Genomic DNA, 27,580 nt, shown 5'->3' on the forward strand with positions numbered 1-27,580 from the left:
CATCCAAGCTACTGGCCTTCAAAACAGCCAGACCACATGGTTCTTCCTTTAGATGCTTGAAGCGATCAGAATGACCAAGTGGATGAGAGTGTGCAAGATTCATTTAAGCGGACAAAGGAGCTCATTGTAATGGATGAAATCAAGATCTTGACCAGGCAAATTAGAGGGGAAAAAAACTGCTTCAAAGTACAACTTCCTTCAAGAGAAAAGGGATGGAGTCAATTAAAATATATAACTAGAAAGATCCATAAAATGTAGCCTGGGGAGTCAATCCAACCAGTGGAACACATTTGTTGTTAGTGGATGCAAAGAGAGAAATAAATTAAAATAAATTAAAATTTGAGTACAGTGTTCAAAATAAAAAACCATGTCATGGTTTGATCAGGTAACATACCAAACCTTTCACCTGCATTTAGAGGCAGGATATTCATCAAAAGTCAACCGGTAAGTTAATTGTTTGAAACTCAGAAAACATTTTCTCCCCAAAAATAATGTTATGCACGGTGACTGGCTTCCCAAGATAGGCCACAAAAATCTCCTAATGTATAGTGTAATAAGGTGTAAGTATAGTACTGGGATAATGAAGTAATACTAATTGTTCTATAAAAATAGAACCTTACCATCCTCCATAGCAGTGCTTCTCAAACTATGAGTCACAGCTCATGAAATCGATTCAGTGAGTCCTTCCCAGTTTAATTCTTAATAGAATGTAATAAATGTAATGGAAAGGAAAGAACAAAATTGTAAAGATCAGAGTACATCCCTGTCATAAGGAAAAGTATTATTCTTGAAATTTAACTTCAGTGTTATAGGTATAAATAGCTATGTGCATTCAGGATTGCTATGTAAAATATATTTCTGACTGTGGGTCACAGTCAAAACAGTTTGAGTGTCTCTTAGCAAGGCTTCCACAGGGCATCCAGCACAAAGCAGGCATTTTAACATTTGTTAAATGAATGAATGATTGAATGACCCAGTGAACACATGAAGAGTGAATAAACAGAATGTCAGTAATACACCTCTCCCAGTCACAGCCCTGGCACTTGCAGTAGAAAGCTTCCTCACTCCAACATTTCCATGCTAGGGAGGCAGTGGGGACAGACAGTTGCCCAGCTGGAATTCCATATAGGTGGCACTGTTGGCCTGGGACAGGATCTCTGACACAGAACGGGCTTTAAAGAGGGAATGATGGGGAAAAGTCTTCCACAATTGAATAGGATTGGACTTTAGACAGGGTTGCCAGATTTAGCAAATAAAAACCCAGGATGCTGGTTAAATCTGAACTTCAGATAATCAACAAATAATTTAAGGGCAAAGAAAATCATGAACCTTCAAGGTTAAAAGATCAATTCAACCCATCAGACATTTATTTGATGCAAAACTGTGTGCAAAATCTTCTGCTAGATGCTGTGGAAGGAAAAAGTACTTAGTTCTAAAGGCTGAAGAGGTCAGAGACACACAGGCAAGAACCTCAGCAGTCACCATGTACTGAGCACTATTCTAAGTACTTTCCAGGCATTAACTCATTTGACCCTCACCGCCCTGCATTCAGCACTGCTGTTAGCCCCACTGAAGACAGAAAACTGAAAGAAGTTACAAGAGAAAGTTGTCCAAGGTCTCACAGAGAAATAAGCACAAATAACATTCAGTGGGCCCGTGTAGAGGGCTAGATGTTGCCCAAGAGGTGGATCTGGAGTGAGAGTTGAGCTGGACCTTGAAGAAAGGGGAAACATCAATAGGTGGATATTAAGGGAAGAATATTCCAGGCAGAGGAACAGCTTGGAGGTGAGAAGATATGGTCAAGAAACGGGAATAGACTAAAGTTGTTGGAATAGTAGAAAGATAATAGGAAGAAGGTATGACTGAACAAGGAAATTAGGTAGGAACACACTATTGAGAGGAATTGCATACCATGACGAATCTGCTTGCAGTGGTGATCCACCAAAGAATTTGGGGTATACAAACGGGCACTGTGCTGAGCTGGGCTATTAAGGAAGATGACTTTGGCAATAGTCCAAAAGACAAAGTGGATGAGACAGAGATCAGAGGCCAGGAAAAGATTAGGTAAACCAGTACAGCTGGCTGGCAAAGCATGTGGAATCAGAATCCAGGGTTTACCTCCCAGATTAGACCCTCAGTAGGTAAGTGACCTTGGACAATTCATGTAATGACTCAGATTTGGCTTCCTCACTTCTGAAACAGGGGAGACAACACGACTTCCCTCGTAATATTATAGGGGAATAAGACAGGACAACATACAGGAAATGCTCCATAAATGGACGCTATCTGTAAAGCGTCACGGCGATTGAACTTGAATCTTTCCCTTAACAATTCTTCTGAGTTCAATCAGCCTTGGATTGAACATTTCCAGGAGTAAGGTACTCATGCCATCCCAATGGTAACATAATGGGAGTGAAAGAATGAAAGAAAGAATGTGGAGGAATGAGGGTTTGCCTTTCCTACTTCTAAAGAGAAAGAGTATATCTAGAAATGAAGCCGAGGTAGAAAACAAAAATAAAACAACGCAAAAAAACTAAGTACTGAGTAACTATAGTTGAAGGAGGGAGGGGAACCTTGAGATCCTCACTCTAGCACATATTACTAGAGTGACCTTAAGCAAATTACGTAAAGTCTCTAAACCTTAATTTTCTCATCTGTAAAACGTGGTTGTTAACACCTAAACTGTGAAGCTATTGAGAGAAGAGCTGATATCATGTATATTATGCCCTTAGAACAATGCCTGGCCCAGAGTAGGCAATAAATGATAATTATTATGTATTACGTAAAAACTTAAATAAAACTATAGTTACAGTTAGGCAGCAATACTGGTGGAGACAGAAAACAGAATGTGGAAATAAGTAGAATGTACATGAGGTGTGACAATTCTAGAGACCACATCCATGACAGTGGCATGGAACTGACAGCCCTTTTCTGTGGAGCCAGATGTGTTCTGCCCAACAGATGTGCCTGCTGAAAGGTGCCCCACTAGGTTAGATGGTGTAGGATGGCAGGATTAAAGATGCACGTTTGCAGACTGAGGGAAGAGGGCTCTGGGAGGAGAGAAAGCCATCACCTCTGACTATTTGATTCTCCTGCCACTTCCTGTCCTGGAACCAGACCCCATCACTGACTAGCCCTGAGGCACAAAGCAAAGCAACACTGAGGCTGGAGGTGGGGTCAGGTTCATAACATGTCGGAAATTGAAGGGGAAGGAATGGATGCCAGGGCCAGACATCCATCCATCCAAGCATACAGGACACATATAAGTAGGACCTGTTGGGTCTGAAACCACCTACCCGTGTGCTTAGCATGTCCTACCTTTCCAGACGTCAGAATACACAGCAAGCCCACTCTTTCTGCGGGACCTCTGCCTTGATGCAGTGCAAACATTATTCCAAACATCTAGCCCAGTGCTCAGGATGCTGCTGTGGCTGGGGGGTAAACTTATCATCCTTTGCTTTTTTCTTGAAATTTTAAAATTGTTTCTCAAAGACTTGGTTTGTAAACTTAAACACTAATAAAAAGGTTAACAAAATGATCATGGAGACACTCTGTGTTTCAAATGCACATCATCTGTCCTTAACCTCTGAAGATGACACAGCAGGATACGCGCTGGCATTGTTTTTCAACCACAGTGAATTCTTGCTCCCATGTTCTCCATAGCCTGTCACCCATTCTCCCTTGTCAGACAACTGCAAACACACCGGAGGTCCTGTCGGGTCTCAGTACTCTTTCAGGCAGAATCTCCTCTGTGCAAACCGACTTGGCCTGTGTAGGAAGAAACTGCATTCTGGCCACCTCCTAACCAAAATGAAACCAAAGGCCACGCATCATGAAAACATCTATCTCTGCTCTTGATCTCCCTGAAACTAAAGGTAACCCCCAAAGTTAGGATCAGAGCATTCAGTGGAAACGAAAAGCTGCCTAAAATTTTCTCATATCCTAGCACTACTTTCACTTTTAGAAAAGGAATATTTAGAAAGGCTTAAGAATCTCTTTCTTACACATTTCTCTCCCTCCCAGATGTCAAGAGCTCTCAACCACTGCCTCTTCATTTATGACTAAGAGTGTGCTGAAGGGGTGGTTGCCTGAGAAGAAAGCATCCTTGAAACACATTCCTGACTTATTCATCCCTTTGGGGGCACAGATTTTCCGCCACAGGTAGGAAAGGGATGATCACTTAACTCCTCCAGCAGCACTGATCAAAAGTGATACTGGGGTGAAGTGTTTGGGGTTAATTCAGCCAGCACTGCATCAGTCACCTGTGGAAAGCAGAGAGCAGATGCCACAGTAGCTCCTGCCTCTAGATGGTTAGAAAATAACACAAAGCAAGAAACAAGGAGTTACCAAGGACTGAGGGAATTCCCTCTCCCTAGAGCTCTTCAAAGACAAAACAGCCACTCATTTTCTTAACTGTCTAAATAGGTCTCTGACTAGGTTTTGAGGCCCCCTCCTCCCAGCCATGATTGGGAGTCAATTATTCTAAGAAATCAAGGTGGGGCATCTATTGGCTGGAGGATAAAACAGGCAGGAATATACAGCCAAAGGCAGCACATAGAACTGAAATCGCTTGGCATGGGTTCTGGTAATTTCGGAACGAAAATCCAAATACAAGTGAAGAGAAAACCAAAGAGAAAAGCAATTTTAAAAGAGTACGTCCAGTCTCCAGAACGACCCCCAAATGCTGCCTAACATTTATGTCACAGAGAAGCAAGTGGGCAGAGATGCCACATGCCGAAGGAGACAGTTAATTTTAGCTGCAGGCCTGGAAAACTTTACTTTTCCGGGCTCTTCATTACTTTTGAGATTTCGGGCTACCGAGTACCCAGGTATTTCAGTCTGGTTTCTCCCAGTCTGCTCTTATTTTCCCAGCTCCTCTTCATCACCTACTATTGGGACCTCCCTGTTTCAAAACTGTCTTGTCACACAGCAGAGATTCTGGGTTGAACAACCTGAGCTCCAAAGTCAAAGGAAGGTGACCAAAGGACCTCAGAAGGTAAGAATACCTACAGCTGCCAGAGGCGAGAATAGAGTCAAGAGCAGCCAGGGAAGAGACTAAGAGCTTGAATCTGGAAGAGTTGGCTTGTTGAAGGACAAGCTCCTGCATCACAAGAGAAGAGACCAAATTCTGCTTCTCTCTGGCCAGTCAGGAAACTGAGGCCAGAGGGCTGCAGCAGCTCCCAAGCAGCCTGAGGCTGGCAGGGAAAGTTGCCGGGGCCTCGGACTGAGTGAGGAGAGCCACGCAGGTCGCAGCCAACTTCCCCTGGCCCAGGCCTGGTTGTCAGGCAGCCTGTTGGGGGAGGGCAGGAGTAGACAGAGACAAAGGACACACACTGTTCCCACTGTAGAGGTGGGGGGGGGGGGGGGGCTGTGCACAGTGTGACACCGGTCCCTACTGAGCGGCCGCTATAGGTTTCCTATAAAACAGTTTATGCCACCACTGGCCCCAGGAGGAGAAGCAAGCCAGCCTTCCCATAAACGACTCCTTGCAGAGATGCTTACAGTAGCATCACTGCCACCTCAGACAGGTGAGCAGTTAGATGTACCTGACTTCAGAACTGCGATTTGTTCACCTGATTTGGAAATCCCATTTTAACCCTTCTCGTCCCCAATAGATCTCACTCCGGAAGGAAGAAATGAGTTAAGTTCAGTGGAGTTTGCGGTGTGCTGGTGCCTGGGGGAGGGGAGTAGAGGAGGTGGCAAGGTGGAAGCCTTCTGACCTGAAGATTGCACGTACTGGGTTTGTTTTGTTTTGCTTTTGTTTTTTTGTTGTTGTTGTTGTTGTTTTTCAGATGAAAAGGAAAAACGAAGAAACAAAGTAGGCAGCAAAGAGGGACTGCGGGATCCCGCTCATTTTCAGACATTCCTGGCCTTTTAGGTAAAGAGCACCTCGCAAAACTCGACTGACAGAAAACGTGCTCGCCTGTCAACTAGGGAAGGAAAAAGAAAGATTCACGGAGGTCCAGAGGAGCTAGATTTTAGGCTCCCGGGTTTCCGGCCTCCCCCTGACCATCCTCCCCGCCCCACCCCAGACCTGCAGGTGGAAACCAGGCAAGTGAGACTGTCCAGGGCCCCGGTCAGGGCTTAGCCCGCCGCCGCCGACTGCCGTCGCTGCGGGGACACACCCTCCACCTACCTCACACATGGGAGAGGCGCCCTTGCTCGGCAACGTGCAGCCCAGGAGCTTGGCGAGAAACTTTGCCATATACGAGCAGTGAGGCAGGGGCTCTCCCGAGGCGCCGGATCCGTCCTTTCCCTGCGCGAGAGCCCAGGCGCCGAGGTCTCGCCCGCAGCCGGCCGGCCAGCGCGCCCCGGGGCTGGGGGCTGCCGGCAGCCGAGCCGGGCGGGGGCGCGGCGGGGGCGAGCTCGCCTGCTGCCCTGCCGCCGCCGCCCGTAGTGCGGGGTGCGAGCACGCGCGGCCGGGTCCGCCGCTCCAACCTCCCGCGCCGCGGGAGCGGGGCGCTGCCGTCTGCGCTAGCCTTTCCCGCTGAATGTCACTGTCACCAGAGCAAAGGGAAGGGCCCCGCCGAGGGGGTGACGGGAGGGCCAACGCGCCGCAGGACTGGCGTCGCGCGCGGGCAAGGGTACCGGATGGCAGAGCGCCGAGGCGCGGGCACTGGCGGCCCGTTCCCGGGCACCGCCGCTCCAGCCACAGCGCTCGCCAAGGCCTGACGCTCCGCCGGAAAGCGGGAGGCGAGGGCCGGGGAGCGTCTGCTTACGGGGCCGGCCGGGGTGCCCCACTTCCCCAGTTTCCCCTCTCCGCGCCGGAGGAGGTGGAAAAGGCTGTCTCAGGTCGCGGCTGACCCGGCGGGTTACGGCTGCAAGGCGCGAGCTGCCCGCAGGGGACCCCGGCGGCCTGCGCCAGCCCCACCCTGCCTCAGGGAAAGGGAACAGCCTCCCGAAGCCTGGGAGGGGGACCTCCAGCTCACGTCCACTTTGACCCCTCTTAATGAACGGGCCAGGTACAAGCAAGCCCCAGAAGAGGAAAGGTGACTTTGTCGGCACAGGGTCTGGGCCAGATATGCTCCAGAATCACAGCCTTGGCTGGGATGGGGGTGGGGTAGGGGACGAATGAGCCTGGCCAGGAGGCTGATACAGAAATGTATGGCCCTGTTTTTCTCTCCAAACCTATAACGCTTGTCTTTTAATAAGGGAGATAGTTTTAGGACACAGGACCTATGTTAGGTATTTATTTTGCATCCACATAGCTGTACATCTCAAACTTCAAGTGTGCATGAGAATAACCCGGAGAGCTTGTTTAAAACCAGAAGTCCTGGTCCCCAACTCCCAGTGTTTCTGATTCAGAAGATTTGGGGAAACCTCAGGATCTGCTTTTTTTTTTTTATTAAGCACCCAGGAGATTCTGCTGCAGGTGGTACCCAGGCTGGACTTTGAGAAACATTACCCTACTTTGTCAGATCCGGAGGTCAGCACATACAAGAACTGTAAAAGCATTCAATTGGTAATAGACAGAGAAAGTTTTGTTATATCACCTAGTTTTAAATGCAAGGAAGCAGAACTAGAAGAGTTTGTATTACATCATCAAGTCACATTGTCTTAGAGACACTCCAGGCACATAGGTGCACTTTACAAATTATTGTCTGACTCCATGAATAAAGGATGGCTGGTTGGATGGATGGTGATGAATAACTGGGTCCAGATTTCCTGATTCTCTTTCCAGAATTCTAGCTGGTACAGCAAACCCACTGTGAATTTAGGGAATAAAATAAGAAGGAAAGGTGTAAATTAGTTTGAATATATCAGCTCAGTGCTTCTCAAACTTTTTTCAGTCAAGTATTTTTCGTAGTAAAGAGATCATCAAAAACAAAGTTTTTTTGACATCTCTGGTTTTATCTTTTGCATTCTAGCCTATGAAATATTCAGGTTTGTTATAATATAAAAAGACCTACTCCCACGAGGAAGACTAATGCTCCAAGTATACTATCTTTATCCCAAGCCCACTGCCGAAGCACCAGATGCCCCACCAGCAGCAAACTCAAGAATTGTGGCAGCTAGGTGCCCTCTAAGCTACACTAAAAAGAAAAAGAAAACTAACACACAATGAGTACCTACAAATGTCTCAGGCACTGTGTCACCGTGTTAGGCTGTGGGTTCTGGGGACACACTACCTCAATTTAAATCCCACTTCTGATATTTATTAGCTGTGAGACTTCAGGCAAGTGACTTTACTTCTCTGTGCTCCAGTTTCCTCACCTGCAAAACGAGCATAAGAATAAAGGTAGCTACTGCATGCGGTCTGTATTCTTTTTCTATTGCTGTCACAACTTAGCATCTTAAAACAACACCCATTTATTATCTCGCAGTTCTGTGGGTTAGAAGTTTGGGGAGCTTCTCTGCTTCGGCTCTCACAAGGCCAAAACCAAGATAGAGCCAGCTGGGCTCTCATCTGGAGGCTCTGAGAAGAATCCACTTTCAAACACAAGTTGTTGACGGAATCCAGTTCCTTGCAGCTATAGGTCTGAGGTCCCTGTTTCCGTGTTAGTTGTCAGCAGGGTGCCCACCCTCCACTTGGAGACGTTGCCCAGACTCCTTCTCAAGTGACCTCTTCCATCTTCTAAGCAACACTTGCCTTGAGTCTGTCTCATGCTTCAAATCTCTCTGACTTCTTTTCTTGCCAACAGCCAGAGAAAACTTTTTTCTCTAAGAGAGAAAAAGAGCCTCTCTAAGAGGCTCATGTGATTACATGATTGTGATATCCAGGCCCACCTACATAATCTTCCTATCTTAAGGTCAACTGATTAGTCCCTTAATCACATCTTCAAAGTCCCTTTTGCCACATAATGTAACATAATCATAGAAGGAACACCAGGGGTGAAAGCCCTAGAGCTATCTAGAATCCAGCTTACCATGTGATTATTCTGAGGAATAAGTACATGTATGCATTTTAAACAGAAGAGTGTCTTATTTTGTGATACTTATAATAAGAACTCAATACAGGTTAGCTGTTATTTTTTTCTGCTCATGGCACTTCATTTGATTGCCGTTACAACTCTGTATTATTTTAAAAGGAAGAAATTGAGAATTAAAAAGATTGTCCAACACCACACAGCAGGTTAGCAGCAGAGCCAGGAATTACGCCTAGTTCAGCTGCCAGTCAAGTCTGTGTTTTTGCTATTACATGATACTACATCACAGAAAGCTGGCAAAGAACAGGTAATGTCCATTTGGGGGAGTGGAACTTAAGAAGAAGTATGGAATTTAAGAAACAGAAAGAATGTTTACAGATAGTCACTTGCCCTATGTGAGTAATTTATGGTTTAGGTGCAAGGAAGGCTATACTAAATACTAACTGAAATAAGAAAGTCTTTAACTGAACTCGTGATTTTTAGTGAGCATTTTCTTGTGATGATATTCATTTTAAGGGGCTGTACATTCACTTGTGATCTAGACTCATTTCTTTGATGAGATTTTCCTCTCCATGCTGCCTCTCCTCTGCCATCTTGCATCTTCTAGTGTCAAGAGAAACATTTCTGAAGGGCAGCCACCCACTGACTCTGCCTTGATAGGAAGAGCATTGCCCAGACCTTCTCCGGGGCCTGCCCAAGCCTGAATCATTACTATACCTATTTCCTGCTGTCTACCTTGCTGGTAGAGCAACAACAGAGAGCCAGGATGGATGCATGGATGAATGGATAGATGATAGATAGATAGATAGATAGATAGATAGATTAATAGATAGATAGATACATAATCTTGGGTCCTCCCCCATTTAGGACCTTAACCACAGTATTATTCACTAGGATTATTCATAATCTTTGACTCAGCATTTCTATCTCTAGACTTTATCCTAAGAAAATACTCAGAGAATCAAATCAAAAAGTCAGATAATCAACATAACTCAAAGAGTATTACATTTAAAATTGTTTCATGTCCATAGGGGCAGGGGAGCATCTTTTTTACTGGCATAGTAGCCACTGTGGTTAAAAGAGCACGACTGGAGTCAGGCAGCCTGGGTTTGAATTCTGGCTCTTCCAAGTACCAACCGAGTGATTTTTGGACAAGTCACTTCAATTATGTAAGCCTCTGTTTCCTTCTCTGGAAAATAGGGATGATAATAATACCTACCTCATAAGGATTTAATTAGTTAATACTATTATACTAAATTATTAGAATGATTATGATACTAATACATATTCATATAATTAATATACTAGTACTAATAATGTTCCTGGTCCATAGTTAGTAATGGTAATAAATGTTAACTACCTGTATTAGAAGGATTATGATTAATGATATATCCTCAACTACTGACCCAGAGCCTGGTACATAGTACTCAGTAAAAATTGATTGAATAAATAGATGGATTGGCAAACGAATGAGGAAAGATACTTGTTGAAGTATTATAAAGCCAAAATTTGTAAACCACCTAAAGTCTAACAACAGGAGATTGGATTGATAAATTATGATTCATAAAAATGGTCAGCATGAAATATGTTTTTAAAGAATATTTACTGACCTAGAAAATGTCCCTTACATAATGTTGGTGGGGGACAGCATACAGTACATGCAGTATATGCTAACTTTGTGAAATGTTTACGTGTATACATAGGAAGAAAATGGAAGGAAACATACCAAAAGGCAATCGTAGTTCTCTCTGGGTGATAGAATAATGGATTATTTTTTATTTTCTTCTTACGTATTCCTGAATTTTTCTATTCTTTGCAGTGAACCTGAGCACAACACCAATTCTAATACTTTTGTTTTAAGATCCCATCATTAAGAACTTGGGGATTAAAAAAAAAGTTATCAAGTTAATCTTAATTGATTTAAGATCTTATCCCTTTAGTAACACATTTAGAATGGACCAATTAATGCAATGAAATCTACTGCACTGATATTCCCCTTAAGGAATCTCTGTAAAGAAGCTCTACTAAATATACAAAATTCAGTTTTAGAGACACTCACCTTCTCTGTTAGAGCTAGCAGTCTAGTTATCAGCAATGACCCTAGGGATTACAAAGCCATAAGAAGCAAATATAATCTATTTTTATAATTTTCCTATTTTCTCTTAGAAGTTAATGTAGAAGTTCAAGAATAAGTTCTGGAAATGATCATTTGCCCAGAATGAGTAATAATGTATGCCTGCCAAGTCTAGAGAATACTATTGTCTCCATCAACAGATGAATGGATAAAGAAAATATCTTATATATGTGTGTGTGTGTATCTATAATGGAATATTATTTAACTATAAAAATAAATAAAATCATGCCATTTGTGACAACATGGATGGACCTTGAGGACATTATGCTAAGTGAAATAAGTCCGATAGAGAAAAACAAATACCATATGATCTCACTTGTATGTGGAATCTTAAAAAAAACAAGTTCATAGATAGAGAGACCAGACTGGTGGTTGCCAGAGACAGGGATTGGGGGTGGGGTGGGGGCTGAAATGGGTGAAGAGGGTCAAAAGGTACAAACTCCCAGCTATAAAGTAAATAAGTCATGAGGATGTAATGTACAGCATGGCAACTACAGTTAATAATACTGTGTTGCACATTTGAAAGTTGCTAAGAGTAAATCTTAAAATTTCTTATCACAAGAAAAAATATTCTATAACTATGTTTGAAAACAGATGTTAACTAGACTTATTGTGGTGTTCATTTCACAATATATAAATATCGAATCATTATGTTGTACACCTGAAACTAACATAATATTGTATGTCAATTATACCTCAATAAAAAAATAATAAAGATAAAATAAAGAATACTACTTTCAAACCCTGCCTGCTTCGTGGCTCTCAGGGAGAGCCGGTGTTGCAGTTACTGTAAATACTGTACTTCAGTATGGTCAGAAAATAGAGCAGTCTGATTAATCAACTATTCCAACTAATTACCAGCTATGCAACACTTGAATTACCACTTTTCAAAAAATTAGGCTGTCATAAATTGCAATTAACACCGAAACTCTACTGAAGGTTTCATAATTCTTTGATGATTCAGAAGGTACTTCAGTGTCTCTTGGGGCGTCAGGTTCACCAGCATAAAATCATTTATCCTGGTAGGAAGGATGAGGGGACACGCTGGCTGATAGGAAATTTCAGTTGACAGAAATGCAAGCGAGCCAGGGTTTACTATGTTTACAAGGCTGACTGGATGCCTATTGAGCTCTTTAAGCACCTGACGAGAAAGGCGCTCTATTTGGCTGAGATGGTATAATTATAATTCCACAAGAATACAATGGTAACATTCTATTTTACAACAAAGAAAATTAGATTACAAGTTATCTGACAACCCTCCCTTCCTCCCAGCTAAGATCACACACCGTATAGAGTTACAATGGTGCCAATTACAACATCTTTTCATGCACTGTATGTTCCTTTGACTTTTGAGGATCTGAATGGATTTCATACCAAATAGCAGCTACTGGCAGCAATCAAAACAGTTTGGGGGAAAATAGTTCCATTATCTGTGCTCAAGTAATACTATTGATTTAAACTTAATATCTGCCTCACTTCTTTCCTGGTACAACAAGCAAGCATGTAGCTTCTGTCTGGGCCCCCGTTCTACCTTACCGAGAAGGTGGGTAGGAAAGTTTAGTGCATACTAGGCCTTTTCCATCACTAGTTGCTAAAAGCCCATTTCCATCAAAAAGAGAATGTTTTTAAGGATTTCATCCAATCTACCACTTCCTCCTCCCCCAACCCCACTTGACAGAATAAGAGGCACAGAGAGATTAAGGTTTTTGCCCAAGTTTACACAGCTAGTCTATTAGCAGTAGTGGGGCCCAGAGTCTAAACCTCCTGTTAACCTACACTATTTCTACTGAGTTACTTTCTCAGCGCCCCTGCACATCTTCACTAAATCATGGCAGGGCTGATTTTGCCCCCAAAAACCTTTCTTTGAGCTAGGTGCAAAACAAAAGAAAAAAAAACGAGAAAGGGGAGGGAGAGAGGAAGAGGAATGCAGGGAGAGAGAGAGAGAAAGAGGGGAGGAGGGAGATGGAGAAGGACCCAGTATCTTATCCTTTAGGTACCACCCCACATCACAGCCAAGCTTACTCCTTTGATGCAGGAATTTGGGCTTTCAGTCCTGGTACAGGGAACTGCCATGGTTTATTTATTTGAAAAGCTATAATGGGGCTCCCTGCAAGAATCTTTGCAAGATATTTGAAGCTGATGGCCAGAGTCTCTTTAATGAGCAAAGCGATACACCTGGTCCTCCCAGCCCTGCTCTGGCTGTCTGCGATGGGAAGGAGACATATTCTAATATGGGGAAGATTCACGGTTTAGGCCAATATAATTGGCTGACAGTCAGCACAAAAGGAAGTTGGGTTATCTAAGGGGTTAAGTCATTCCTTCTAACCCAACCGTGGAGGCAACTTACATTTTGACTCACAAGAAAGGTGCAGTCTGGAGACACTGAATCAATAAATGGAAAAGTTGCAGTATTACAGGCATGGTAAGAGACTAAGAGAATAAGTTACACCTCCCCCAGTTTGGGGCTTAATGTAAGTGTCATTATACTTGTGGGAAAGGGCCTGGTTCCTCATGGTAATGGTGGGAGTGCCTAGGTTAGCACCAATGACAATGAGGGGACTAATACTGCATAATGACAACAAAACCCACAGTGACATCAAGGCTATGCCACACCCTGCGGAATCAGGGCTCAAGGGTGGAGAGCCAAAGTGCACTTGGGACGGAAGTGGGGCATCGATATGAAATCCTTGAAGCCAAGTGCACCAATGGGCAGCAGCAGGCAGGAGTGTAGCTAAGACCAGGCAAAGAAACATCAAGGCCAGGGCTGTGGCACCACCTCGTGAGCACTGGTGGCCACAGAGGGCACAAACAATGGAGCAGAGAGAGGGAGCCAGCACTAAAGAGCAGAGCTGCTGCAGGGATAGACCTGAACACTTGAGAAGAGATCCTATGGGAGCCAGAGAGCTAAAGATCCAAAAGATGGGGGGTGAGGGGGAGAAGAGGCTTGAGGCAAACACCATTTTTGTTTGTATTTCATTGCTTCAAATCTCTTCTTTGACTGGTCCACCCTAATTGGTGTGGCCGATGTCCTTAAAAAGTCCACATGAAAGAGAGCTGGGACAGTGAACGGACAGGCTCTTGGCTCTGGCCCAAATCACACCATTCCCCTAAAGGCTGGTTCAGTTCTAACTATCCACAGAGGCCCAGATCTGCTCTGCATTAGACACTAAGTGAGATTAAAGAGTTCTGGACAAGGTCACCCCTAGGGCTCCATCAGTCTCACAACCAAAACAAAAATGACTCAAATTCAGACTAAATCTAAACACCTGGAGGTTGAAAGGAGGAGAGGGCAAGGCTAAGCCTGCACCAACCTGAAAGGAAGGAAAGCATGGTTCCCATCCAACCACACACCTCCATGAGCCACATATTTAAACCAAAGCTTTTTTAAAAGAAATAAAATACTATTTCTATTTCCTTTGTTCCTTCCCCTGTCAGCCCTGACCTCTCAATTCTCCACGGGCAGAGGGGTGTCTCAGACATCTTCCACAGCCAAACAGCACAAGTCATGTTGGGGATCCACACTCCCAATTTTCTCCAGCCTTCATCTCTATGGTAATGACAGTAACAACACCCAACATGGTGCTCTGTGGAAGGCACTGTGCTAAGCGCTTTACAGATATTATTATGCATTATTATATTTGATCATTTCATCAACTCCTTTGAGTGACACTATCATAACCCCTACTTTACAATTGAGGAAAATACAGCACGAAGATGTTTATTTCCTTCCCAAGGTCACGTAGCTAGAAAGACACGGAGGCTGGCCAGGCATGCAGGCAGTCCTCCAGAGCCCACATCCTTCCCCTACACTCCATCATCATAGACTAGAAGAGCAGCAAGGGATGGGGCTCTTTTAGCCTTCTCCTGTAGGAAGAATTGAATGTGAAATGCATTTAAAGAGGAAACAGTTTTTAAATATACACTGTCTAATGCAAAACAATGCAAATTTTGCTGACTAAATAAAAATGAGCGAAACTGAAGAATTTTGACCCCTATGCCCGAGGCCTTTACAAGAGAATATTACAAGTTCACTTTCCACTAGTCACTCCGTGCCTAACACCTGCTTGCTGAAGTAATGCTAGGAGAGCTCTAATTGTGTTCCCACCCAACTTTCACATAAAGAGCTTCCCAGATCTCCTGCTAAATTTCTCTAAGTTAAGTAAAATTTTAAGTTAAGAACTCTGTTTGATTGGCTTTTAACTTATTTTCATCTCTTTCAAAGCTTAAGATCCCCATATGTCAATTACCTTAACTGACACAAGGGTTCCAGGACAAAAACACTCAACACCCAAATAACTTTAGTCCTTCAATGAGCTATAGCTACTAGGACAGTCCCATCAACAGTCACAAGATTTCCCTTGAAAGAAGGGAAAATGTTAAAGTTTCATCACTCAGCAGAACAGCATTTAGATTTAGCCTGGGAAGAATTTTCAGACGTCCAGGGTCTAACCTGTACCCATTGGGAACGCCTGCAGTTCAATCCCAGCCACCTCATAGGTGCATCACAAGATTTCATAGATATGCACCAATTTCAAGGATACAGTTCTGTAGTGGGTACATGGAAATTGGGAAAGGGAAACCCATTTATTTCACTATGCCAGAGGAATCAGAAAACAAAATGAAAGTAAATAAATTGCAGAGAGTATGACCCTAGTCACCTACCCCAAAAGACAAGGAAAAGACAAATGAACTAAACTAAAAGCCTTTGAAAAAAGGAAAAAAGAAAAAAAAAAAACAGATTCTTTGTGTTTGATTCTGGAAACATATATTATGTTCACACTGAGAGCTGGCGGGCAGATGGTTGAAGCTCATACAAGGAATATTAAATCTATTTGGAACCCTCTTGCCCTCCTGATACAACACAATTCATGCCTAGAGGGCAAGACAATCAGTACACAAATGCCTACAAATCACTCAGATTCTGTCACTAACTGGGGAATCCTCACTGCATCCCTGAGCACAGGGAGTTTGAATGGTTTGGTCCAGCACTCACAACAGATCAGACAGAGGGTCAGAAGAGAAAGCCGAGCCCTTCCCCCTTCTCTCTCTCTCTCTTTCAATCTCTCATACACTCGCGCAGACACACACACACACACACACACACACACAAGCATACACAACAGATTTCTTTGTATTCAGACTGGTTTCTGCCATTAGAGCCAGATCTGAAATGAAATGGCACATGGAAAGCACCCGGCATAGAGCCTGCTCCCATATGGGGCTCATTGTGTTTCTGCAATCCCTTCGGAGGAATAAGAATAGATAATTAGATCTTAAAGGCCAAGAGAAATGGAGAGTCAACAAACTTTTACCTTGCCCAGTGGCCCTTCACTTTTTGTTTTTTCTGATGGACAGTCATTCAACAATGCGGTGAAGGTCACACACATTCCACGGACTCCACCTGGAAATACCAAAACATGAGAGTGAGAAAATCATTCCAGAATAACAGAAGATGCCGTATCACTGTTTAATCTGAGCATCTAAATCTCAGTGGCTTATGAATATTCTGGACAGCAAGAGGCTTTAACCTGGCCACTCAAAGTGTGGTTCACAAAACAATTCCATTGGCATCACCTGGGAGCTGGTTAGAAATGCAGAATCCCAGGCCCCACCCAGGCCTGCTGAATCAGAGTCTGCATGTTAACCAGCGCCCAGGGGATCTGTTCCTCAGAAAAGCACTGCTCTGGAGCAATAATCTCCACTTTGTGGTGTGTGCACTCAGGACACACATAAAATGATCTACTAGAACATGCAAAGAAATTTTACAATTTTCTATTTTTTAAATTTCTTTCAATTTTTGTGTATTTTATTTTTATTTTGTTTATGCTTATCTCAATAAAGAAATTCAGCTTCTCTACTATTTGACATTTAGCTTAACAGTGAAAACATGTACAAACATAAATAAATATACATATATTGGAAGTGTGAACTCAACATTTTTTTCTACTGATGGGGCTCTCCACTTAAAAATTAAGGGAAAATTAGGAGTGTGGGATTAACATACACTACTATATCTAAAATAGATAAGCAACAAGGACTTACTATATAGCACAGGGAACTATACTCAATTTTTATAATAACCTATAAGGGAAAAGAATCTGAAAAAGAATAGATAAAATATATATACTACCTATATATATATAACTGAATCACTTTGCTGTACACCTGAAACTAACACAACATTGTAAATCAACTGTACTTCAACAAAAGAAAAAAGAAAGAAAGAAAAAAAAATTAGGATGATACTTCCAGCTAAGCTCTGGTACAATCAGGCCATCTCTCTGTCCAGGAAGCTTCCACTATCACATGTTCACTAGCTGTCCCCTGTCTCCTCCCAGTTACCTTATAAATACGGACAGTGGTACACAGCAGGGGCCTTCTCTTGGAGCACTTCCCATGATTTGTCCAGCTGTGCCTAGCCCAGCACGCATCTCAGCTAGCAGCTGAGAGGAGGGGGGCATATGCACCATGCTGTCCCTTCTGCCTGTGAGTTTCCCATAAATCTTACCTGACACCCACATCATGTGATACTAGTGTGTTCAAGTCCTTTGCGAGACCCACAAAGAAACGGATAATCGTCCTCCTATAAGATAATTAACTCATTTCATTTGTAAGTGCCATGAAAGAAAAGTGCAGGAGGGTCAGGAAAAACATTCATAGTCTGGAGGGCCAGGAAACCTCCATGAGGAAGTGACATTTGATTGGGAACCTAAAGGATGAACACAACTCAGGAGCACTCAGGCAGGAGAAAGAAGTGCAAACAACCTATGGGAAGCAGGAATTTGGAACAGATTAGATTCTGAATAATGGCTGGTGTGGTGGGATTTGGTGGGCGAGAGAGGGTAGCAGGGATGAAGAGAGAGGAGAAGACAGGGTCCAGATGCTTGGGGCCAAGGCTTTGAGCTTAGGGTGACATCCCAGTTAGAGTTCATCCAAAAGCAGAACCTGAGGTGAGTATTAGGGTGCAAAAGGCTTATTTGGGAAGTAATCCAGGAAGCTTGAAGACAGGGTAGCATGGCAAATCAATAAGAGGGTCACTAATGAGTGCTGTGAGCAATTAGGGCTCAATCTTGAAGGGGATCCTCTGGGAGATTGCATGAAACATGCCTCAGAACATTCCCACTGAGGGGCAGAGACGCCGGACATGTATCTACCAATTCTCACCCCTCCTTGTTGGAGAGATTAAATGTAATACATGTTATTGCCTGTAATAACATGCCTGTATTAGTTTCCTGCAGCTGCTATAACAAATCACCACAAGTTTAGTGGCTTAAAACAGTACAGATTCGTTATCTTATAGTTCTGGAGGTGGAAGTCTAAAATGGTTGGCAGAGCTACAATCCTTCTGGAGGCTCTAGGGGAGAATCCATTTCCTTGCCTTTCCAGCTTCTAGAGGCTGCCTTCCTTGGCCTGTGGTCCTGCATCACTCCACTTCTGCTTGCATCATAAAGTCTTCCTCTGACTCTGACCATTCTACCTCCCTCTTATAAAGACCCTTGTGATTACATTGGGCCAAACTGAAAAACCCAGGATAATCTCTCTATCTTAAAATCCTTAACTGAATCACATCTGCAAAGTCCCTCTTACCATGTAAGGTGACATATTCACAAGTCCCAGGAATTAGAACATGGCCACCTTTGGTAGGGAGGGCATTCTGTCTACCACAATGTCCTTGATTCTAAGGCACATTTAATTATAAGATGTATATCGATTTAGTTGCAGCTTTGATGGGTGATAACCATCACCTAATTAAATCTGTATTTTTAATATGTATCCCGATTTCAGCAATGTGAAAATGTGAAAAACCGCACATCTTGGAATAGCACATCTAAGATAACGCAACAGGCAGAGCAGAGCAGCATTTTTATAGAGACTCAGATTCTACACACAGAGCCTAAGGTGAGAAATGAATACGTTAATTCGATAAATATTTTTTGAACCTCTACCAGGTACGAGACCCTGAGCGTACAGCAGTAAGACACAGTGCCTACGCTCAGGGAGCTTACTTTCTGGTGGGAGAGGCAGTTTCCCGGAGAGCAATGAGTGCCATGGAGCAGAAAGCACTGTGAAGGGGCTGAGGAGACTGTGGGCCAGGGAGGGAGACTCTAGCTCAGATGGAGCAGGTCAGGGAGAGCAGGCAAGGCGGGATTCTCCAAGCAGAGACCTCAGTGAAGGCAAAGACAAGGATCTTAGTTAAAGGGCAGCCCAGGCACGAGAACTGTGAGGCAGAAAGAAGCTTGACACTGGAACCTTCGTCACTTCCCCAGGAAAGTTATTTCCCACCTATCACTATCCCTACTCTGAAGCATAAGGCTGCTCAGGTAACATTAACTATAAAACTCTACAGAAAATTCCATTTTTTTCCTCTTTCTCTTGGGTGGGAGGTGTAATGGAAGAACAAGGGGAACAAAGTTGGACGTGAGAAAATTATTAGCTATTAAAGTTAATAGCAGAAACTCTCATTTTGTTCCTAATCTACACTTATATTAAGTGCCTAGCCTGCGAGTAGTACAGAGACAGGCCCAAAGGAAAGAGAATGCCCTTAGCTTCCGGTTGTTCCCTTCACAACCGGTTTAGTTATTTCAAAAATTCACTTGGACATTTCTTTCTTTTTTTTTCCCTCAAAGGTATACTTGCAACACCCCAATACTTCCAACCCCTCCATTCTAATATACCCGATTCCTACCCTCCCAAAGCCTTGTCCTTTTATCAGAAAGCCAAAGCTCTGATAAGCAGGTGAGTCTGTCCTAGGGAACACAAGACACAGGCCTGTCCCCAGACCAAAGATGAGCCGACAGACTACTATGGGTCAAGGGTCATGACCAATGTCTGCTTGATCAAAATCCCATCAAAAGGAATAAGCATAAGGCTTCGTTCTTCTAGAGAGAAAGGGAAAAGCCATCTGGAAAGTCTCCAGCATCATTATGACAGCTACAAATTGCCAATTATTAATGGCTCCTAATCTAACAGTCACACTGCAAAAGGGACTTGACTTGTTAAGAAAATGCTGGTGAAGACCAGTTCCCCAAACAAAAGGGCAGACACACAGGTACAAAGACCCACCCTCGACCCCCAGCACTTCAAAGTTTCAAAATCTTGGAGCTTTAGAGGAAAATTCATTAGCGGTGGGAGGCTGAGGCCTCAAGCTGTGGCTCGTGACTAAATCATATAACCGAACACCTTCTTATTAACCTTGAATGACACATCTCAACAATGTTTCCTGACATTAAATTTGCAATCAAAGTAGATGCAATTAATATAAACACTATTCAGAGTTATGTAGGAAATGGAAATAATGATTTTTTTGGAGGTCCCTTGGGTTTTTCATGAAAGAACTTTAAAAATTGCCTACCCACATGCCTGTGAATCTGAAGGTTATTTTACAAATCATTACAATGACAAAAATATACAGTCCGGCAACTCAATTGTCATGGATGTTTAACTTAAACCTCTAGCTTTCAGAAGTAAATTTATATGATTCCATTATTGTTAGAACAGTCATTTTAAAGTCATATCAGCCCATATACAAAGTATTTTTAACTAAGTCCTACAGGAAACAAGGAGGGCTTGGAAATTTACAATTGTATTTGACCTGAACGTGAAGCTATAACTCCTAAGAAACCAGGAAATTTTCAGTAACAACCTGAACTAAGCTGGATACTTTCCAAACCATAAATCATAGATTTGTTGGACACCCTTACTGGTTAAATGAAGCAAACAATTTTAGTGCAGGCTGGTGTGATGCCCACCGAAATGAAATGTGAACCAATACCTACAGGGAGATGTTCAGCCTGATCCATGAAGATTTAACCAAAAGTCACTCATTAGTGTTAATGGAGCATGGCTCTCAAATTCCAGATGACACCTTAGAATTTTAATTCCTGTAAAAAAAAGGTAGATCAAGGCAGCAGCTGTGATTTGGGAAAACTGAAGATAAAGTGTATTCACCAATTAGAGGGAACTACAGGCTCAATCGCTTTTACTAAACTGCTAACTCAGAACATTTTATATAGAAATTCATCTGGCATTCATCATCAAAAACTACCTTCTACTATGGCTATTCTATGGCTATCCTCTCCCGTATGTAACTAAATTGCCCAAACAGGTATGGAGAGGAGCAATTCTATTGTGCTTTTGGCTCTCTCAAAATTTAGCTTAGTATTTTGACCATAATAGATGCTCAGTAAATAATTCTTGATGAGAATGAAAAAGGAAAAGGGGGAAGAGAAAAATATAAATAATCCTCAATTGTAATTTTGAACAGGGAGAATAATTATAGGTAATAAACAGACCCCAAATGAAGGAACAACTTCAGTTTTTCTCTTGTGATTTCAGGTAAGAATGCCCAACACCCCTAATTAAACTCAGGTCTAAGTTTAGAAGGTTCCATTTTTGTCACTCAAAATTAGCTGTTCCTCAGCTTAGATGGAGTTCTTCTTGGCCTTCTTGTCACTCATTCAATGGAGGTTAGCGTAATACATTTAACCTTAATGGTGTTTACCTTACACTTGTTCAGCTAACAGCAAGACATAACAACTGGATTTTTATTTAAGTGTTCTCTTGGATGGCATCCTAGTGAGATAAGATAGAGCAAAAAGAAATAATGTCTGCAGGCACATTACTAATGAGGGGTGAAGTTAATTGTTGTGTGGGCAACAGTACTGATTCCATGCTTGGAGGACCACTCAGTGACATTAACAAGACTCGACACCCCAACAGTGCTTTGTAATACATCCTGTATTACAAAAGTTCATAACTTCCTGTCAGAGCTGACAATTATTCTTGAGAAAGGTTGATTTTCCTAAATCAGGTAGTCAGGAAAATTAACTTACATGAGGACTTTTCCACCCATAGGCATCTTTCTCCCGTTCCAACAATAGCCACCTGCGCCAAGCACAATGGTAAACATTTTGTGCATATTACCTACTCAAAACAACCTTGAAAGGTAGAAATTACCGTCTATATTTCACAAATTAGGAAGCTCAGAGAGGTTAGATAATTTATCAAAGGTCACACAGCTACCCAGTGAAAGAACTAGGAGCTGAAATCAGCTCTTAGATTCAAAAGCCCATAGCCCGGGGGGACCTTGAAGATGGCGGAAGAGTAAGACCCGGAGATCACCTTCCTCCCCACAGATACACCAGAAATACATCTACACGTGGAACAACTCCTACAGATCACCTACTGAAGGCTGGCAGAAGACCTCAGACCTCCCAAAAGGCAAGAAACTCCCCACGTACCTGGGTACGGCAAAAGAAAAAAACAGAGACAAAAGAATAGGGACGGCATCTGCACCAGTGGGAGGGAGCTGTGAAGGAGGAAAAGTTTCCACACACTAGGAAGCCCCTTCGCGGGCAGAGGCTGTGGGAGGCGGAGGGGGGAGCTTCGAAGCCGCGGAGGAGTGCACAGCAACGGGTGCGGAGGGCAAAGCAGGGAGACTCCCGCACAGAGGATCGGTGCCGACCGGCACTCACCAGCCCGAGAGGCTTGTCTGCTCACCCGCCGGGGTGGGCGGGGCTGCGAGCTGAGGCTCGGTTTCGGTTTCGGACGGAGCACAGGGAGAGGACTGGGGTTGGCGGCTTGAATATAGCCTGAAGGGGTTAGTGCACCACGGCTAGCCAGGAGGGAGTCCGGGGAAAAGTCTGCACCTGCTGAAGAGGCAAGAGACTTTTTCTTCCCTCTTTGTTTCCTGGTGCTCGAGGAGAGGGGTTTAAGAGCGCTGCTTAAAGGAACTCCAGATACGGGCGCGAGCCGCGGCTAAAAGCGCGGACCCCAGAGACGGGCAGGAGACGCTAAGGCTGCTGCTGCCGCCACCAAGGGGCCTGTGTGCGAGCACAGGTCACTATCCACACCCCCATTCCGGGGAGCCTGTGCAGCCCGCCACTGCCAGGTTCTCGGGATCCAGGGACAACTTCTCCGGGAGAACGCACGGCGGGCCTCAGGCTGGTGCAACGTCACACCAGCCTCTGCCGCCGCAGGCCCGCCCCGCTCGCAGTGCCTCTCCCCGCCCCCCACCCCCCCCACCCCCCCCACCCCCCCACCCCCAGACCCCCCGGCCTGAGTGCGCCAGAGCCCCCGAATCAGCGGCTCCTTTAACCCCGTCCTGTCTGAGCAAAAAACAGACGCCCTCCAGCGACCTGCACGCAGAGGCGGGGGCCAAATCCAAAGCTGAGCCCCTGTGAGCTCTGAGAACAAAGAAGAGAAAGGGAAATCTCTCCCAGCAGCCTCAGAAGCAGCGGATTAAAGCTCCACAATCAACTTGATGTACCCTGCATCTGTGGAATACCTGAATAGACAAGGAATGATCCCAAATTGAGGAGGTGGACTTTAGGAGCAAGATCTATGATTTTTTTCCCCTTTTCCTCTTTTTGTGAATGTGTATGTGTATGCTTCTGTGTGAGATCTTGTCTGTATAGTCTTGCTTCCACCATTTGTCCTAGGGTTCTATCCGTCCATGGTTTTTTAAAAAATTTTTTTTCTTAATAATTAATTTTAATAACTTTATTATACTTTACCTTCGTTCTTTCTCTCTTTCTTTCTTTCTTTCCTTCCTTTCTTCCCTCCTTTAGACAACGAATCATCCCAAATTGAGGAGGTGGTCTCTGAGAGCAAGATTTATGATTTTTTCCCCTTTACCTCTTTTTGTGAGGGTGTATGTGTATGCTTCTGTGTAAGATTTTGTCTGTATAGCTTTGCTTCCAACATTTGTCCTAAGGTTCTATCCGTCCCTTTTTTTTTTAATATATAAATAAGTATTTTTAATTCAATAACTTTATTATACTTTATTTTATTTTACTGTATCTTCTTTCTTTCTTTTTTCCTTCTTTCCCTCCTTCCTTCCTTCCTCCCACCCTCCCTCCCTCCTTTCTTTCCTTCTTGCCTTCTTTCCTTCTTTGCTTCTTTCTTTCTTTCTTCCTTCCTTCCTTCCCTCCTTTCCTTCTTTCTTTCTTCATACTTCTACTAATTCTCTCTACTTTTTCTCCCTTTTCTTCTAAGCTGTGTGGATGAAAGGCTTTTGGTGCTCCAGCCAGGAGTCAGGGCTCTGCCTCTGAGGTATGAGAGCCAAATTCAGGACACTGGTCAACAAAAGACCTCCCAGCTCCACATAATATCAAACGGCGAAAATCTCCCAGAGACCTCCATCTTAACACCAGCACCCAGCTTCACTCAACGACCAGCAAGCTACAGTGCTGGACAACCTATGCCAAACAACTAGCAAAACAGGAACACAACCCCACCCATTAGCAGAGAGGCTGCCTAAAATCATAATAAGGCCACAGACACCCCCAAAACACAACACAAGATGTGAACCTACCCACTAGAGAGACAAGATCCAGCCTCATCCACCACAACACAGGCACTAGTCCCCTCCACCAGGAAGCCTACACAACCCCCTGAAACAACCTTAGCCACTGGAGACAGACATCAAAAACAGCGGGAACTACGAACCTGCAGCCTGCAAAGAGGAGACCCCAAACACAGTAAGATAAGCAAAATGAGAAGACAGAAAAACACACAGCAGATAAAGGAGCAAGATAAAAATGCACCAGACCTAACAAATGAAGAGGAAATAGGCAGTCTACCTGAAAAAGAATTCAGAATAATGATAGTAAGGATGATCTGAAATCTTGGAAATAGAATGGACAAAATGCAAGAAACAGTTAACAAGGACCTAGAAGAAATAAAGATGAAACAAGCAACGATGAACAACACAATAAATGAAATTAAAAGTACTCTAGATGGGATCAATAGCAGAATAACTGAGGCAGAAGAACGGATAAGTGACCTGGAAGATAAAATAGTGGAAATAACTACTGCAGAGCAGAATAAAGAAAAAAGAATGAAAAGAACTGAGGACAGTCTCAGAGACCTCTGGGACAACGTTAAATACACCAAGATTCGAATTATAGGGGTTCCAGAAGAAGAAGAGAAAAAGAAAGGGACTGAGAAAATATTTGAAGAGATTATAGTTGAAAACTTCCCTAATATGGGAAAGGAAATAGTTAATCAAGTCCAGGAAGCACAGAGAGTGCCATACAGGATAAATCCAAGGAGAAATGCGCCAAGACACATATTAATCAAACTGTCAAAAATTAAATACAAAGAAAGCATATTAAAAGCGGAAAGGGGAAAATAACACACAAGGGAATCCCCATAAGGTTAACAGCTGATCTTTCAGCAGAAACCCTACAAGCCAGAAGGGAGTGGCAGGACATACTGAAAGTGATGAAGGAGAAAAACCTGCAACCAAGACTACTCTACCCAGCAAGGATCTCATTCAGATTTGATGAAGAAATTAAAACCATTACAGACAAGCAAAAGCTGAGAGAGTTCAGCACCACCAAACCAGCTTTACAACAAATGCTAAAGGAACTTCTCTAGACAAGAAACACAAGAGAAGGAAAAGACCTATAATAACGAACCCCACACAATTTAGAAAATGGGAATAGGGACATACATATCGATAATTACCTTAAATGTAAATGGACTAAATGCTCCCACCAAAAGACACAGATTGGCTGAATGGATACAAAAACAAGACCCTTATATATGCTGCCTACAAGAGACCCACTTCAGACCTAGAGACACATACAGACTGAAAACAAGGGATGGAAAAAGATATTCCATGAAAATGGAAACCAAAAGAAAGCTGGAGTAGCAATTCTCATATCAGACAAAATAGACTTTAAAATAAGGACTATTAAAAGAGACAAAGAAGGACACTACATAATGATCAAGGGATTGATCCAAGAAGAAGATATAACAATTGTAAATATTAATGCGCCCAACATAGGAGCACCTCAATACATAAGGCAAATACTAACAGCCATAAAATGGGAAATTGACAGTAACACATTCATAGTAGGGGACTTTAACACCCCACTTTCACCAATGGACAGATCATCCAAAATGAAAATAAATAAGGAAACACAAGCTTTAAATGACACATTAAACAAGATGGACTTAATTGATATTTATAGGACACTCCATCCAAAAACAACAGAATACACATTTTTCTCAAGTGCTCATGGAACATTCTCCAGGATAGATCATATCTTGGGTCACAAATCAAGCCTTGGTAAATTTAAGAAAATTGAAATTGTATCAAGTATCTTTTCCGACCACAACGCCATGAGACTAGATATCAATTACAGGAAAAGATCTGTAAAAAATACAAACACATGGAGGCTAAACAATACACTACTTAATAATGAAGTGATCACTGAAGAAATCAAAGAGGAAATAAAAAAATACTTAGAAACAAATGACAATGGAGACACAACGACCCAAAACCTATGGGATGCAGCAAAATCAGTTCTAAGGGGGAAGTTTATAGCAATACAAGCCCACCTTAAGAAGCAGGAAACATCTCAAATAAACAACCTAACCTTGCACCTCAAGCAATTAGAGAAAGAAGAACAAAAAAACCCCAAAGCTAGCAGAAGGAAAGAAATCATAAAAATCAGATCAGAAATAAATGAAAAAGAAATGAAGGAAACAATAGCAAAGATCAATAAAACTAAAAGCTGGTTCTTTGAGAAGATAAACAAAATAGATAAACCACTAGCCAGACTCATCAAGAAAAAAAGGGAGAAGACTCAAATCAATAGAATTAGAAATGAAAAAGGAGAAGTAACAACTGACACTGCAGAAATAAAAGAGATCATGAGAGATTACTACAAGCAACTCTATGCCAATAAAATGGACATCTGGAAGAAATGGACAAATTCTTAGAAATGCCCAACCTGCCAAGACTGAATCAGGAAGAAATAGAAAATATGAACAGACCAATCACAAGCACTGAACTTGAAACTGTGATTAAAAATCTTCCAACAAACAAAAGCCCAGGACCAGATGGTTTCACAGGCAAATTCTATCAAACATTTAGAAAAGAGTTAACACCCATACTTCTCAAACTTACAAAATATAGCAGAGGGAGGAACACGCCCAAATTCATTCTATGAGGCCACCATCACCCTGATACCAAAACCAGAGACAGAAGCCACAAAGAAAGAAAACTACAGGCCAATATCACTGATGCACATAGATGCAAAAATCCTCAACAAACTACTAGCAAACAGAATCCAACAGCACATTAAAAGGATCATACACCATGATCAAGTGGGGTTTATTCCAGGAATGCAAGGATTCTTCAATATACGCAAATCTATCAATGTGATAAACCATATCAACAAATTGAAGGAGAAAAACCATATGATCATCTCAATAGATGCAGAGAAAGCTTTTGACAAAATTCAACACCCATTTATGATAAAAACCCTGCAGAAAGTAGGCATAGAGGGAACTTTCCTCAACATAATAAAGGCCATATATGACAAGCCCACAGCAAACATCATCCTCAATGGTGAAAAACTGAACGCATTTCCACTAAGATCAGGAAGAAGACAAGGTTGCCCACTCTCACCACTCTTATTCAACATAGTTTTGGAAGTTTTAGCCACAGCAATCAGAGAAGAAAAGGAAATAAAAGGAATCCAAATCGGAAAAGAAGAAGTAAAGCTGTCACTGTTTGCAGATGACATGATCCTATACATAGAGAATCCTAAAGATGCTACCA

The 27,580-nt window shown here is 42.9% G+C and overlaps 1 long non-coding RNA gene across 3 annotated transcripts in view; it reads right to left on the minus strand.

Annotated features, from left to right (window-relative positions):
- LOC109549584 (uncharacterized) overlaps positions 1-27,580 on the minus strand; it is a 286,346-nt gene that overhangs the window by 218,715 nt on the left and 40,051 nt on the right. For 2 of the 3 annotated variants that reach the window (XR_012332089.1, XR_012332088.1), the window contains exon 4: positions 16,314-16,402. This is a non-coding gene — a long non-coding RNA (uncharacterized lncRNA). Of the gene's footprint in view, positions 1-7,186; positions 7,707-16,313; positions 16,403-27,580 lie in introns of those variants that run through there. The other variant, XR_002175918.3, reaches the window with a different exon arrangement.

This window comes from Tursiops truncatus, chromosome 5, assembly GCF_011762595.2.
Source record: "Tursiops truncatus isolate mTurTru1 chromosome 5, mTurTru1.mat.Y, whole genome shotgun sequence".
Taxonomy (NCBI): Eukaryota; Metazoa; Chordata; class Mammalia; order Artiodactyla; family Delphinidae; genus Tursiops; species Tursiops truncatus.